This window comes from Tiliqua scincoides, chromosome 1 (genome assembly GCF_035046505.1).
Source record: "Tiliqua scincoides isolate rTilSci1 chromosome 1, rTilSci1.hap2, whole genome shotgun sequence".
NCBI classification, from domain to species: Eukaryota; Metazoa; Chordata; class Lepidosauria; order Squamata; family Scincidae; genus Tiliqua; species Tiliqua scincoides.
This window is the reverse complement of record NC_089821.1, coordinates 307,035,627-307,051,055: the sequence shown is the minus strand read 5'-3', so window position 1 is coordinate 307,051,055 and position 15,429 is coordinate 307,035,627. Positions and strand designations below refer to the sequence as shown.

At 49.8% G+C, this 15,429-nt stretch overlaps 1 pseudogene; it reads right to left on the bottom strand.

The window, feature by feature from the left end:
- Positions 1 to 2,157: 2,157 nt before the first annotated feature.
- On the bottom strand, positions 2,158 to 2,286 carry LOC136638365 (U4 spliceosomal RNA; annotated as a pseudogene).
- Positions 2,287 to 15,429: the final 13,143 nt, after the last annotated feature.

The following is a 15,429-nucleotide window of genomic DNA, read 5'->3' as shown; positions in this document are numbered from 1 at the left end:
TCTGGGTAGACTGCTGCGATGTACAGCGATGATGACATCCACCCAGCACCATTCTGCTGTGGGGAAGGGGCAGGGGGAGCACTGGCTCCTCTCACTAATGGGGGGCTGAAGGATGACCATACAGAGGAGCAGGGGAAGAGTCATGAATATGTACAGTTTTGGCCTGGTAGCATGTAAAGCCTGAACCAAAGTAACCCAGTAACAGAGAAGTGGCTTGCAGTCCTAGCTGCAAGGAATTTACAACTCCATGGAAGGTGATAATGTAGCACCTAGGCAGACAGAAAGGCCCATCAAGGATGGAATACAGCTGTGGACCTCCAGTGGGGAGCGGAGAACTGAGAGGGCTAGCATCCAGATTAAGTAGCATCCAGAGGGCTAGCAACAGATAAATAATAATAAGTTATAAAGCCGCTGGCCTGGAATCCCGTGCATCGCGTCCAGTATTTCATAAAGGACTTCTGTCTGTTGCACCATCACCACTAAAATCCCACCTTTAGAGTCAGTCACGGGGTGCAGCAGTGGACCTCCCGTTGGACATAGTGGAGGGAGGACAGGGCCCAGGAGGGGTTGGAGACAGGGGGTGGCTCTGCCACCGTATCCCAGCCTCCCAAGAGTCTCCTCTGGTCTGCTCCCACTGAAAAGCAGGCATAGATCCAAGGAGACCATTAGCGCTGCAGCTGCGTCACCTGGGGTCAGGAAGCAAAGCTGGAACTTTCCTCACCTGATCTTTTAACATATATTAAGAGAACACCAAGAGAGAAAACACCGTCAGCAGAACACCAGCAAGACTGCAGACAGAACTGGCTGGAGAGAACGTCCCATCGACTCTTCTGTCAGCAGGTACATTCTGAGCAGGCGAAGCGCCTAAAGGTGCCTGCCAGTGTTCAGAGACAGGAATCCTGGCACAACTGGTGGGAACATCAGCTGATTCATGCCCAGAACAAGGCGGGGGGAAGGCGGTATTCATCCTAAGCAGATGAAATGTGGTTTTCAGCCAGGCAGAAAGATGCACACGGAGCCTTTTCTGGGGTGCTCAGCAGAGGGGCCTTCAGGGAATCCACTCTCTTACAGGATTCTCCCACTTAGCCATATCATGGCACCCCCCCCCCCACCATAGCTCTCCATGAACAGTAGCTAAAGGGCTTGGAGCATGACCTAAACGAAGAACCCCAGTGCATAGCTGATAGGGTGCAGCCAGCTTGGTGATGTGCAAAGGAAACAAGCCAGCTGGAGACCAATTCTGGAGTCTCCACAAGTGATGTCAGCCACAGGTTGACTTTATGTGTTTCCTATTATTCACTGTGGGCAATGGCCCTGCCATCTTCCTGGTCTGGATCGACCAGACACCATCCTGGGTGGTTTGCTGTTACGTGTACTGATGATGCCACCCACTCAGCGCCAATCCTGTGGGAGAGGGGGAGGGTGGAGTGCCAGGGGAGCACTGGCTCCTGCCACTAATGAGGGGCTGATGCGTGGCCATAAAAAGGATCGGGGAAGAAGAAGGGGGGTGGCAAGAGGGTGAAAGAAGGAGAAAGCAGAAGACAGAGGACACCAGAGTGGTGTGGAGAGGGGCAAAGGAGAAGCAGGAGGAGGTGGAGATGAGGCAAGAGAAGAGGATCTGGGAGGAGGGGACAGGGTGGAGAACGAGACAGAGGCAGTGCCGTGGAAGGAGCTGGAAGGGCAAGAAGAGGGAGGAAGACAAGCTGGCAGAGGAAGACCTGGGCAGGTGGGACCAAGCGCAGCCTCCCAACAGGCTGCAGGAAGAGAGAAGCCAAGGAGAGACCCTTCCCCCACCCACAGCCCCTGGAAAGTTCAAGGCAGGACTCTGCCAGCCACCTCGGGGGCAGGGCAACTGGTTGCCCAACTGGTTGATTGGGAGACCCCTCCACTGCAAGATCCCACCCTATGGCACGGGTTTGGCTGTGCCCTGCAGTACCTGCACCACCCCCTCCCTGGGAGTAGGGGCAGTGAGCATCCACACAGCATCCACAACCACATTCAGAGCCATCCAGGGACCAAGACAATCACGGGGTGAAGAGACTCAGGAGGATCAGGAGACGACTGGGGGATCCAGCCCCACCAGTTGTAATTTGCAGCCAATAAAGCCAGAGTCCTAGAAAGAGAGTCCCAGAGGGCCTTCGTTACAGGCGTGACCCTAAAACAGCCCATGCTTTACACCACTAGTTTTCAAGTCGTCACGGCAGGGCATTGGGAAAAGTGTTCAACTCGCAATAATCGTGCCTCGGATTAACCTCATTGGCTACAATACTGTCCCTGTGCAAAGCTGGCTCAGAAGGCCTCTGTTTTGCTCTGGCGGCCTGGAAGGGAAGGGGGGACCGCTTCCAGAACGTGTTCAGGTGCCTGCAAAGCCTAGTGCTTTGCACCCCCTCTAGCTACACCACTGATAGCATTTTATGTAAACCCCAAGAGGTTTGGGTGTTTCAGACGGTCCCCATCTGTGAATTGGGATGTGGATAGAACGGACATGCACATTCGGCTTGGAGCCCCAAGAAGGGCAGGCCAGGAGATGGATGTATATGAGCCGGTCTCTCCTCAACGTGACACCTCTAATTTAACCACAGGATCGTGTTGTCAGAATGAGGTTTGATTTCACAGCTTGATGAAATGATTGGTAGACCCCTAAGAATGTAGCCCCTCTGCAAGATTCTGGAATCCAAAAAGATGGGATATTGTCTTTTGAAAAGGAGCTTCGATTGTCTATTTTATAGCTTTATTTCTTTCTTATAGATTTTTTTGTATTATATTTTGTGTATCTTGCTGTTGTTAGCTGCCTTGGCTACCCTCTGGGGAGAAAGATGGTGCACATATCGAGCAGATAAATAATAATAAATAACAAAGTCGCTGGCCTGAAATCCCATGCATCATGTCCAGTATTTCATAAGAACATAAGAAGAGCCCCGCTGGATCAGGTTAAAGGCTCATCTAGTACAGATTCCTGTATCCCACAGTTGCCCACCAAATGCTTCAGGGAGCACACAAGACAACAGACACGACCTGCATCCTAGTGCCCTCTCCTGCATCTGGCAATCCATAGACTACATACATGCTGGATAAGGAAATTTTTCTTTTGTCTGTCCTAACTCTCCCAACACTCAATTTTAGCGGATGTCCCCTGGATCTGGTGTTACGTGAGAGGGAAAAGAGCATCTCTCTATCCATTTTATCCTTTCCATGCATAATTTTGTATGTCTCAATCATGTCCCCCCTCAGGCACCTCTTTTCTAGGCTGAAGAGCCCCAGACGCTGTAGCATCAGCCTAGTCATCATTTTGGTTGCTCTCTTTTGCACCTTTTCCATTTCCTCTATGTTCTTTTTGAGATGCAGCGACCAGAACTGGACACAATACTCCAGGTGTAGCCTTACCATCAATTTGTACAACAGCATTATAATATTAGCTGTCTTATTCTCAATACCTTTTCTAATTATCCCAAGCTCTCTCCACTGCTGCCACACATTGGGTCAACACTTTCATCGACCTGTCCACCACCACCCCAAGATCTCTCTCCTGATCTGTCACAGACAGCTCAGAACCCATCAGCCTATATATGAAGTTTTGATTTATTGCCCTAATGTGCATGACTTTACACTTACTTACATTGAAACGTATCTGCCATTTTGCTGCCCATTCTCCCAGTCTGGAGAGATCCTTCTGGAGCTCCTCACAATCGCTTCTGGTCTTCAAAACTTGGGAAAGTTTGGTATCGTCTGCAAACTTAGTCACCTCACTGCTCAACCCTGTCTCCAGGTCATTTATGAAGAGCACCGATCCCAGGACAGATCCTTGGGGCACACCGCTTTTCACCTCTCTCCATTGTGGAAATTGCCCATTGACACCCACTCTCTGCTTCCTGGCCTCCAACCAGTTCTCAATCCATGAGAGGACCTGTCCTCTAATTCCCTGACTGTGGAGTTTTTTCAGTAGCCTTTGGTGAGGGACCGTGTCAAACGCCTTCTGAAAGTCCAGATATATAATGTCCACGGGTTCTCCCACATCCACATGCCTGTTGACCTTTTCAAAGAATTCTAAAAGGTTTGTGAGGCAAGACTTACCTTTAGAGAAGCCATGCTGATTCTCCCTCAGCAAGGCTTGTTCGTCTATGTGTTTTGAGATTTGATGAGGTATTCCACCATCTTACCCGGTATAGATGTTAGGCTGACCGACCTATATTTTCCCGGGTCCCCCCTCTTTCCCTTTTTAAAGATAGGCGTGACATTTGCTAGCCTCCAATCTTATGGCACCGTGGCTGTTTTGAGGAACAAGTTGCATATCTTAGTCAAGAGATCAGCAACTTCATTCTTCAATTCCTTAATAACTCTTGGGTGGAGGCCATCAGGGCCCGGTGACTTATTGATCTTTAATTTATCAATGAGGTCTGAAACATCTTCTCTTTTAACCTCTATCTGACTTAACTCCTTGGTCAGGAGGGGCCGTTCGGGCAGCGGTATCTGCCCGAGGTCTTCTGTCGTGAGGACAGATGCAAAGAACTCATTTAATTCTCTGCCATCTCCAAGTCTCCTTTTATTTCCCCTTTCCCTCCCTCACCATCCAGAGGGCCAAGCACTTCTCTGGCAGTTTCCCTGCTTCTCACAGCCTGGCAGTACTGAATGCAGACAGGTTCTCAGCACAAGCCCTAACAGGCTTTCTTGGAACACGTGGAACGGGCTCTTGGCCACCAAAAAAAAAAAAAAAGTATATAGGCAGGGAGTCTGGAGCCTAAACCTTTACTTGTTCTCAAGACTTCTCTCATGTCAGTGAGTCTGAGCTCTCAGTCAGAAACTCACCATGAAGACTCTTTTCCTCTTCCTTGCTGTTGCATTCTTGCTACATGAACCAGCGGATGGATCTGGAGAGAGAAGTAAACCTGTGGCCGGAAGATCAGTATGTGGGTAGAATTAGAACAAATCCAAATGATTCTGGTTTTTGATGTTTGATTTTCTCTGTAAACTGCTTTGTGAACTTTCTGTTGAAAAGCGGTATATAAATACTGTTAATAATAATAATAATAATAATAATAATAATAATAATAATAATAATAATAATAATAATAATAATAATAATAATAATAATGTAACAAAGGCAATGCCATGGCTATATTTTAGCTTGGTCATAGTCTGAACTTCATTCTAGATCCCTAGACTCAGCCCATTTATCTCCCACAACTTGACATATCCATTCGAAGATCCAGAACTGAGGGACACCCTATAGCCTATAACTCACCTACTCTCTCATCCTTTCTACTGGAGCTTCTGGGGTTTGACTGCCCAGTCTTATCCAAATGTTCCCATAGCTTAAGGTGGCCTCTGTGACCGACACCCCAACACAGGAAGCAGTGCACACCCCATTGGCACAGCAGCACTGGCACTAGAAAATTGGATAGGATTGCAAGGGGTGGACAGAGTGATGCTCTTTACCCTCTCACACAACACCAGAACCAGGGGGCATCCACTAAAATTGAGTGTTGGGAGAGTTAGGACAGACAAAAGAAAATATTTCTTTACTCGGCGTGTAGTTGGTCTGTGGAACTCCTTGCCACAGGATTTGGTGCTGGCATCTGACCTAGATGCCTTTAAAACATAGCAGGGGCATCACAATGGCTGTAGAGTAAGTCCTAGTCCGATGGGCCTTCTAGTCCGATGCTTCTTCTGGATCGGGGTCTCCAAACGTTTTGGTATGAGAGCCACATAGTATATATTATGCATTTTTGAGGACTGAAATGAAAATTAATGAATAAAATTTAAACTAATAAATGTGTTTTACCTGGGTTTTTTTTTTTGGGGGGGAGACTGCTAACCAACATAATTTAGAATAAAAGAGACACAAAGAAACAATGTCGTGCTTTCAATGAGATTCCCTCAGGCAGCAGGTTGGCAAGAGAGTGCCCACTTCCACCACCCGCTTGCCTTCACCACTCCTCCTCCTCCTCCTGCCTGGATTAGAAAAGGAAGAAGTGGACAGAATGGAAGAGGAAGTGTGGAGAAGAACAGAGGGGAGGGTGGCCTAGACAGTGGTGTCACTAGAATTCGCCTCACCTGGTGCGGGATGCCAGTGTGTCACCCCCCATGCAGTGGGCGGGACAACACCCAGGTGGTGGGCATGGTGATGTACCATCACTCTGCCCCCACTACTTTTTTGGCTGTACCTTTTGATAGAACAAAGGTAGAACACATTCTGCATGAAATGACGTTTTGATTGATATATAACGTGCTGGTATTATTCCTCCAAACTGTGATTTTATTTTGGTCACTAGTGGTGTCTCTCTCTCTCTCTCTCTCTCTCTCTCTCTCTCTCTCACACACACACACACACACCCCAGGGTGTCAACTGACTAATACCTTATTGCAGCAGTTCTCAAACTTTCAGCACCAGGACCCACTTTTTAAAACAACAATCTGTCCAGGAACCAACAGGAGTGATGTCATGGTGAAAGTGACATCATCAGGCAAATTAAAATAAATAAGTATAAATAATTAAAGAAAAACAAATAATTAAATAAGCAGAAGCCAGCCCTGGTCCACCAAGTGAATTTCCTCTCTAGCCTGCCTGCAATAACACCCCCCTCCAAAACCAGTAAGGTTTCCAGCCCTACCCAGTGCCCAGTTCAGTTGAAGAACTTCTGTTCAAACCAGATCACTGTCAGGATCCACCTGACTTTGCAAGTCTCAAAAAGGTTGACCTCATCAGCTGAAGCCTCTGTTTTGATCCTTTTTAGTGGAGGGGGGCTGCTTTCTGGAGCATTTGTTGAGCTCCAGTTCCAGCAGATCAGGACCATTCTGGTGGTTTCGCATTCCCATTTGCCTGACTTGACCACCAGCCAAGGGACGGTAGCTTACTCATGAGTAAATGCGACCGTGAGGCTTAGTTTCCTTTCCAAAGGGCTCAATACATTCATCTGCTTGGAGGGAGGGACTTCCTTCTCAGGTGTCTGTGGGGGGCTGCATTCATTGGATCAGGACCATTCTGGTGTCCTTGGATTTCTCTCAGCCTGCCCTTTCCGATGGACTAAGGCAAGTTCACCTACTCATGAGTAAATGCGCAATATGGTTCAGTTTCACTTTCCATAGGACTCCAGCCCCTCTTCCTTCTCCAGTCCAGACCGTAAGAGGAGCAGAGGCTGGTACACCACAGAAGAGGCAGAACTTGGCGTGTGGCCTCAGATGCTGGGAGGTCTTGGGCCAGTCCTGTAACGAGGAGTGGGTTTCTTTCTGAGCAAATGACATCAGAGCTATAATGATATTTATGGGGTTGGCTGTTCCCAGGGAAGGGACTGTCAGTTCACTTTGCTTGGGGCTGCGCTTCCTCTGCAGGAACCAGTTCACAGCTTGGCAGTTCTTCTGGATTCACCACTGGCCTAGGATTGCCAGGTGGCTGTGGTGGCCAGGGAAGCCTCTGCCCAACTTCATCTGGTGCTTCAGTTGCAGCCATAACTGAGTCATTTGGACCTGGGCAAAATGGTCCGTGCCCTGATAACATCACCCCAGCTACTGCAATGCACTCTTTGTGGGGCTGCCCTTGAAGACTCCTTGGAAAGGCCGTTAGTGCAGAATGCAGTGGCCTGCGTGGTCTCTGGGCTCTGCAGATCAGTGATGCTGGGGCTCTCCTCCTCCTACTGTACTGACTGCCAGTTCATTTCCGGGCAGTGGCACCACTAGGTTTTGTGTAAACCTGTGCAGGAGGCTTTCGGTGCCCCTAATATTTGGGACCTGGAAATCTGAGGCATTGCTTTCTTCCCTACATACTGACCCATCCCATGAGGTCATCTCCAAGGACTCTCCTTTGTATGCCACCCTGACTGAGGAGCGGGAACTAGAGGTAGAGCCTTTTCTGTGGTGGCCCCAGAATGATGGAACTCACTCCCTTTGAAGTCTGAGCCCTCCTTCTGCTTTCATTCAACTATCACTTTAATGTTTGTGTGTTCGTGTCTGTGTGTCTGTTTCTGAGTTCCTGCCAGTCTTTGCTGAGAGTTACACACTTGTTGTCTTGTGGTGGTTTTGACTGCCTTTCGTTCTGCTCTGCTGTCTTTTAATGCTGATTTACCGGAACTTAGGCCCAATCAACCCTAATTTTCCCCTGCTGGTGCTGCTGTGCCAATGGGGTGTGCACAGCTTCCTGTGCTGGGCAGGCAGTCTCAGAGGCCTCCTCAAGGGATGGGAACATTTGTTCCCTTTATCTGGGCTGCATTGCAGCTGCTCCGGTGCTGGGAAGTTGGATAGGATCGGGCCCTTCATCTGCTGTTTTTATCTGCATTTATGTTGCTGTTTTGTTTCATCCTTCCTGCTGCTTTCGCTTTGTGTCATTTGAAAGCACATTTCTTATCATCTATTCTTTTATTTAATGAATTCCTTCCCACGTCTTTCCAGGTGAGGACACTTAAGGAGGCTTGCAACATTTAAAACAATGATCACCAATTAATAAAAACATAACATTAAAAATAGTAAAAGCCCAGTCAAACAAAGAATTAACAGTTAAAAAATTCCTGGTATTATGTTTTCGTTTGGCAGTTTAGGCTTTATGCTGAAATTTATTATATGTTGTAAGTCAGCTGGGATGCCCTATTTTGCGGGGTGGGGGGGTGTTGTTAAATGGAATTTCTTAAAATGAAATGGTCCAATGGATGAAGAAAAGGCACTGTGAAAGACTCTGAAAGAACAGGAAATGATGCTCTATGCAGAATCTCCACTCCTTTCTCCAGTTCTCCTCCAATCTCTTTTTCAGATGGCACAGACATTCGTAGCTTCAAAGAATGTCCGTCATTTGGTGGATTCTGTCGCTTTGATGAATGTCCTTTTCCTGCTGTAATGAGTGGAAGTTGTGATGCATTCACAAGATGCTGCATATCACCAAGTAAGGTTTTTGTTTGGCAGTTTAGGATTTATGCTGAAATTTATTATATGTTGTAAACCGGCTGGGATGCCCTATTGTACGGGGGGAGGGGGGTTGTCAAATGGTATTTGTTAAAATGAAATGGTCCAATGGATGAAGAAAAGGCACTGTGAAAGACTCTGAAAGAAGAGGAAAGGATGCTCTATGCAGAATCTCCACTCCTTTCTCCTGTTCTCCTCCAATCTCTTTTTTTGTAGGCACAGTCATTGATCGCTTCCAACAATGTAGAGCACTTGGTGGAGTCTGTCGCTTATTTAAATGTCAATATCCTTATGTAGCGATTGGAGATTGTTCTAGAGTCGATGAATGTTGCATAAGACCAAGAGCCTGATGAACAACCAGATGCTTGTAAGTGCAAATAGATCCATATCCAGTGGGCAGCAATTTTTGCAAAAGAATCGAATTATAATTATAATGAAACCTGAAGGAGGGTCACCGTTTGAGGCCCTTCCCTGCATTTCCAATCCAATCATCCGACATGCAGGACAGAGCCGGACCAAGAGCAGCCCTTCTTCAATCTGCCTTCTGCAGAATCCTGAGGACTCTCAGCAGGTTCTCCACAGAGCACCAGTAACAGAGGTTTCAGGAGGCCTCTAAAGATGGATCCCCCCTCCACTAGCCCTGCTGGGGGTTCCAGTCGAGTAGCTGGAAGGGGGAGACACAAAAGTAAAACTGAAACAAAACTTCACTGGTGTTCTATTCCAGGAGGAACATTCCTGTTCCATGGCCCACCCAGAACAATGGTGATCCTGGACCCTGTGCCGGCAACGACCAAAACCACAGAATGCCACATCCCCATTTGAGCACCCTCTATCAAGGGCCTCAGAGGGCCACAGGAGGCTGCCTGTGGCCTTCACAACCCTCCAAAGGCCTTCTAAGGGCTCCGGAGGGCCATTAAGTACACTTTCTGTTTTCAGGTGAAAATTAGAACAGATGTTTTAAGACTGATGTTTAAGAAAATATTTCTTTACTCAGTGTGTGGTTGGTCTGTGGAACTCCTTGCCACAGGATGTGGTTACGGCATCTGGCCTGGATGCCTTTAAAAGGGGATTGGACAAATTTCTGGAGGAAAAATCCATTGCGGTTTACAAGCCATGATGTGTATGTGCCACCTCCTGATTTTAGAAATTGGCTATGTCAGAATGCCAATGCAAGGGAGGGCACCAAGATGCAGGTCTCCTGTTATCTGGTGTGCTCCCTGGGGAGCCCTCCATTTGGTGGGCTGCTGTGAGATACAGGAAGCTGGACTAGATGGGCCTATGGCCTGATCCAGTGGGGCTGTTCTTATGTTCTTACCCTCTAAAGACCCTCTAAGAACCTTAAAGTGAAAACCAGAACTGATGTTTTCAGGCCCACTGGAGGCCTCAGAAGGCCTTTGGGGGGCTGCAGAGGCCACGTGTCATGGTTTCAGTCCCCCAAAGGTGTCAGGGGAGGGGTAGGAATGCAGCAATGAGGCCGGCTGGGCAAGGGCGACAGCGGTGGAGGGTGGGCCTCGCCACAGGCATGGCATCCAGGGCATTTGCACCCTTGCCCCCCTAGGTATTCCACTGAAACAGAGTGCAAATGTAAGCCCACCATGTGTACCCCAGATGCGTTATTAAGAGGAGTTTGACAACTGGGTCCTCCTCCGACCCCTTTCCTCCTGCTCTGGACACCTGGTGGCTGCTCTCCTGACGTGGCACATTCATGCTCTGCCAGGAGGAAGTGTGCCACTTGCGTAGCAGGAAGTGGATACAGGTCACCTCTCCAGTCCTTGTTCTAAAACTTGTCACCTGGTGTCCCTGCTTGGGAAACTGCCTGGCAGATCAGGCTGGCTGTGAAAGGTGAGCTCAAAGACTTCAGAGAAAGGTAGCAGAAAGAAGACCTGTAGTGTTCAGTCTGTCGCCAGATTCCAGTGTGATACCGGACTGGTCTTTGTCTGGAAAGCCTGCCCCCTCCAGTCCTACCTCCTTCTGAATCCAAATCCCTGACTCCATTTGGGCAACATACCATTTTATCAGCCTTTCAAGATTTTCTTCAGCCTTTTTTCCTGTTCGGATTCAGGTCTAGACCTTGGGGAGTCTAGAGAGTCTAGCCTAGAGTCTAGGAGGCGTCCCGTTGTTCTGAGCCTATGCCTTGTAAGGAACCTGCTCCAAGAAGAGACGAGACACGCCCTAATTTGAACTGGTGGTTTATTTTCTGTGTCTAACATTTTTCGAACATTTTTCATGCTGATTTTCTACAGCTCTTTATTTGTGCCACTGATTTTGGGAGGATGCGCAAGAGTCTTGGGTAAGAGGGAGAGAGGTTGTGATGTCCCTTTTGCATGCAAATTGCTGAGAGGTGGAACGAGGGGGTGGGTTTGCATTGAGTCCAGGAGTGCTGCCTGCATTGACTGGGAGCAGCTCTGCTGGAGCAAAAGACACACCCCAAACCACACTGCCCCAGGCACAGGCAGGCCCCACAACTTTAAAAAGGGAATCAAATGGAGCACAAGAAATCCTTGTCCTGAGCAGGCTGATCACCGGGCTAGTCCCACATGACTGAGGATCCCTGGGCAGTGTCCTGCCCCCTTCCCCTGCATCCAGTGTTGCCACCTGATCACACTGGAGGTGGATTGTCTGGGCTGCTCCTCCACATGCACTACACAAGCACTGAAAGAGGACTTCAAGAACATCCTTGCGGGTGATGGAGATGAACAACCCTCTCCCCCTTCACCCCGTCTAATTAAACTGCAGCACCTTCACATGAGATGCACACACACAGACACAGACCTCCTTAATCACAAGCCCAGTGCAGAGGAGAGACCGCCATCCAGTTGGGTCAACCCCAAGCTCTTCTAATGTTAGTAGGATGTACATTTTCCAAGAATGCTCCCCTCAGCATGAGCATGAGCAAATAAGAGCAAAGAGCTCTTTCAAAGAGGAATCTGACCAGAAGACAGAATCTTTGCCACATCGATGTTTCAGTCCCTGGGAGGAAAAAGTAGACAAGAAGCAGTCACTGCTGCATGAAGGCATCAGCAGAGCAAGGACAGGTGCCCCCTTCACAAATCCTGTTTGAGTTCCTATTAGTCTAGGGCAGTGGTTCCCAACCTTTAGGAGCTCAGGGACCACTAAGGCAAAATTTGGAGACGGCGGGGAACACATGCAACCCCCCCACCCTCGCACACAAAAAACACAATTAAATTTGTAATACATAAGATTATTTAATGTGATGGCTGTGCTTGCATTTGCTTCACTAGCTGTGAAAGTCTTGGGTTTACACATAATAATTCCCCCCCCCAACTCAGAGGTTTTCACACCCACCCAATTCAATCCAGTCTCTTTTCCCCCACACCAGACCACATTACGCACAGCCCTTGCCTCATTTCAGTGTGGAAAAACACCTCAAGAAGGGAGAGGATAAGCACAATGGGATTATAGACAAGTCATGCAAGGTAGTTAAATGGGCCAACAAAAAGCACACACATCCCTCCACAGTTCCTTTTGTTACACAGCCCTGGCCCTGCTCCCCCCACTTGTGAGTCCAGAGTCCTTAGGAAAGTGTTCAACACAATTTAGGCAGGTGGGTCCTGAAGGAGAAGCACCAGCTCAGAGCGACATCTCAGAGTGACTGCTGCATGTCTCAGGAAGAAAAGTCCTTTTGGGGTGGTGCCTCTTTTGCAACTTCTGGGATTGCTTCTCCCCAGGGGGGCAGCTTGCAGTAAGACAGCAGAGGGGCTGCCTGTTTCCCTCTCCAAAAGGGGTGCCAAAACCTGGTTGCCTGGATCCCTTGCTCCACCCCTGGGCATTAGAAGAGAACATCCAGGGGGCCCAATCCTGGCAACTGGGGAGGGGGTACCAGGGCTGGGGGTTGAGCATACGGTTTCTCCCCTCTCCTGCTGCCAAACTGCCTCCAACTCCCTTCCTCTGTGTTCCCTGGCCAGCTGGAGTCCGGACTCCCAGGGAAATCACCTCCAGAGAAACCCACTCTTAGGGAAACCCCCCCCCAGCCAGCCAGCCAGCCAGCCAGCCAGAGCTTGTGTTCCTTTGGGATGCCTTTGGGAGCCTGTTCCCTCTCCTCCTCCTCCTCCTTATTACTCCCATTCCTCCCCTCCTCAGGCCCCCCCTACCTCCTCCTCCTCTGGCGGTAGCAGCCCGCCCCCGCGCGCCCGCCCGCCCGCCCAAGAGACTTCCCAGGCTGGCTGCAGTCCTCTGAAAAACCAGGCTGCGAGGGCTCACCTCAAGGCACAGCGTCAAGGAATGGAGGCAGCAGGCTGGAGGCAGTGGTGCAGGGTGCCTCTCCTCTGCATGCAGCTGAGCCAGGAGGCTGCACAAAAGCGCACACCTTACAAGGCGCCTGCGCTTCACTTTTCCGCTTGTCTGGGCGCCACAGACAAGGAGGGAAGGGAGGGAGAGGGGGGAAGCAGGAGACGGAGAAAGGCCATGCTCTGATTGGCTCTGAGCTGCTCTGATTGGCTGCTGGCGCTGCAGAGGCTTTTTTTCTTCCTGGAAGGGCACTTCTTTTTTCACCAGAGAGGTCGCGGACCACCTGGGAGGGCGCTGTGGAGCACCAGTGGTCCGCGGACCACCGGTTGGGAACCCTAGGTCTAGGGCAGTGTTGGCGAACCTATGGCACGCGTGCCAGACCCGGCACACAGCGCAGGCTCTGCCTGCAGGCAGCGCTGAGCCAGGCAGCCTGGGGAGGGGCGCTGAAGCTGCGTGTCCTTTTAAAGGAAGCGGAGGCTTTTTCCGAGCCCCGTGTGTTGGGAGGGCGGGCTGCTTCCCTCCGCCCCCTGCGCTCACTGCCCTCCGCCCCCTTCACCCCCACCTGCCCTGCATTTGCTTCCGTTTTCAATTTTGCCCATTCTGCAAGCTTGAATTGGAGTCGGCTTCTTGTGTGTCTACTCAGAAGTAAGCCCCATTACAGTGGATGAGGCTTACCCCCAGGAAAGAGTGCCTGGGATTGGAGTTTGCTCCTCCTCCCCTTCACCCCCACCTGCAGCCTCAGAGCCCAATCCTACTGTAGGATTGCATGTCTACTCAGAAGTAAGTTCACTGTAGTCAGTGGGGCTTACTCCCAGGAAAGTGAGGGAAGGATTGCAGCCCTAGTCAAAAGGGGGCGGGGGCTCGCAGTTTAAGAGCCCAAGCCCATGCATGTCTACTCAGAAGGAAGTCCCACATTAGAGTCATTGGGGCTTGCTCCCAGGAAAGTGTGGCTTGGATTGCAGCCTGAGAGCCCACTTCTATGCATGTCTACTCAGGAGTCAGTCTCATTAAAGTCATTGGGGCTTGCTCCCAGGAAAGCATGGCTGGGATTGCAGCCTCAGAGCCCAATCCTACTGTCTACTCAATAGGATTGCATGTCTACTCAGAAGTAAGTTCACTGTAGTCAGTGGGGCTTACTCCCAGGAAAGTGAGGGAAGGATTGCAGCCCTAGTCAAAAGGGGGGGGCTTGTAGTTTAAGAGCCCAAGCCCATGCATGTCTACTCAGAAGGAAGTCCCACATTAGAGTCATTGGGGCTTGCTCCCAGGAAAGTGTGGCTTGGATTGCAGCCAGAGAGCCCACTTCTATGCATGTCTACTCAGGAGTCAGTCAGCCCCCCCCCCCCCCATGAACTAGCAGCAGCAGCAGTTGGCCATCCGGGCAGAGATCCAGTGCTTAGATCTGGGAGCACGTCATCGCCATCAAACCTGGGTGGCTGCTCCTCAGTCGCTCTAGGTCTCTCTGTCCTGCACACATTCACTAGCTGCCTGGGGGCTTCATCCCCACAAATTGGGCATCAGGTGGAAGCTTCAGGCTGCAGTCCTGTCCACACTTGCCTGGGAGTAAGCCCCACTGACTATAATGGGGCATACTTCTGAGCAGACAGGCATAGGCTTGAACACTGAGGCTGCAGTCCTGTCCACACTTGCCTGGGAGTAAGCCCCACTGACTATAATGGGGCATACTTCTGAGCAAACAGGCATAGGCTTGAGCACTGAGGCTGCAGTCCTGTCCACACTTGTCTGGGAGTAAGCCCCACTGACTATAATGGGGCATACTTCTGAGCAAACAGGCATAGGCTTGAGCACTGAGGCTGCAGTCCTGTCCACACTTGCATGGGAGTAAGCCCCACTGACTATAATGGGGCTTACTTCTGAGTAGACAGGCCCTGAGAGTCCAATCCTACCCAACCTTCCAGCACCAGTGCATCCCAAGGTGATGGACCAAATGTTCCCATACATTAAGGAGGCTTCTGTGACTGCCCCCCCACCACAGGAAGCAGTGCATACTTCATTGGCGCAGCAGCACTGGAAAATTGGATAGGATTGGGCCCCAAGTTTGTAGTTGTCCTCATTCCACCCCCACCTCTCTTTCACTTGGGTGTGAATCTGGTGCAGGCTTTCTCAGAAGTAAGCCTTTTTTCAATGTAAACTGAATTCTGAGTAAAGTGTCACAGGATCACTCTGCACATTCCCTGTTCAGTTGTGCCTGCTGCCCTATTCCTTTGCTGTTGTATTTATTATTATTATTATTAACAGTATTTATATACCGCTTTTCAACTAAAAGTTCACAAAGTGGTT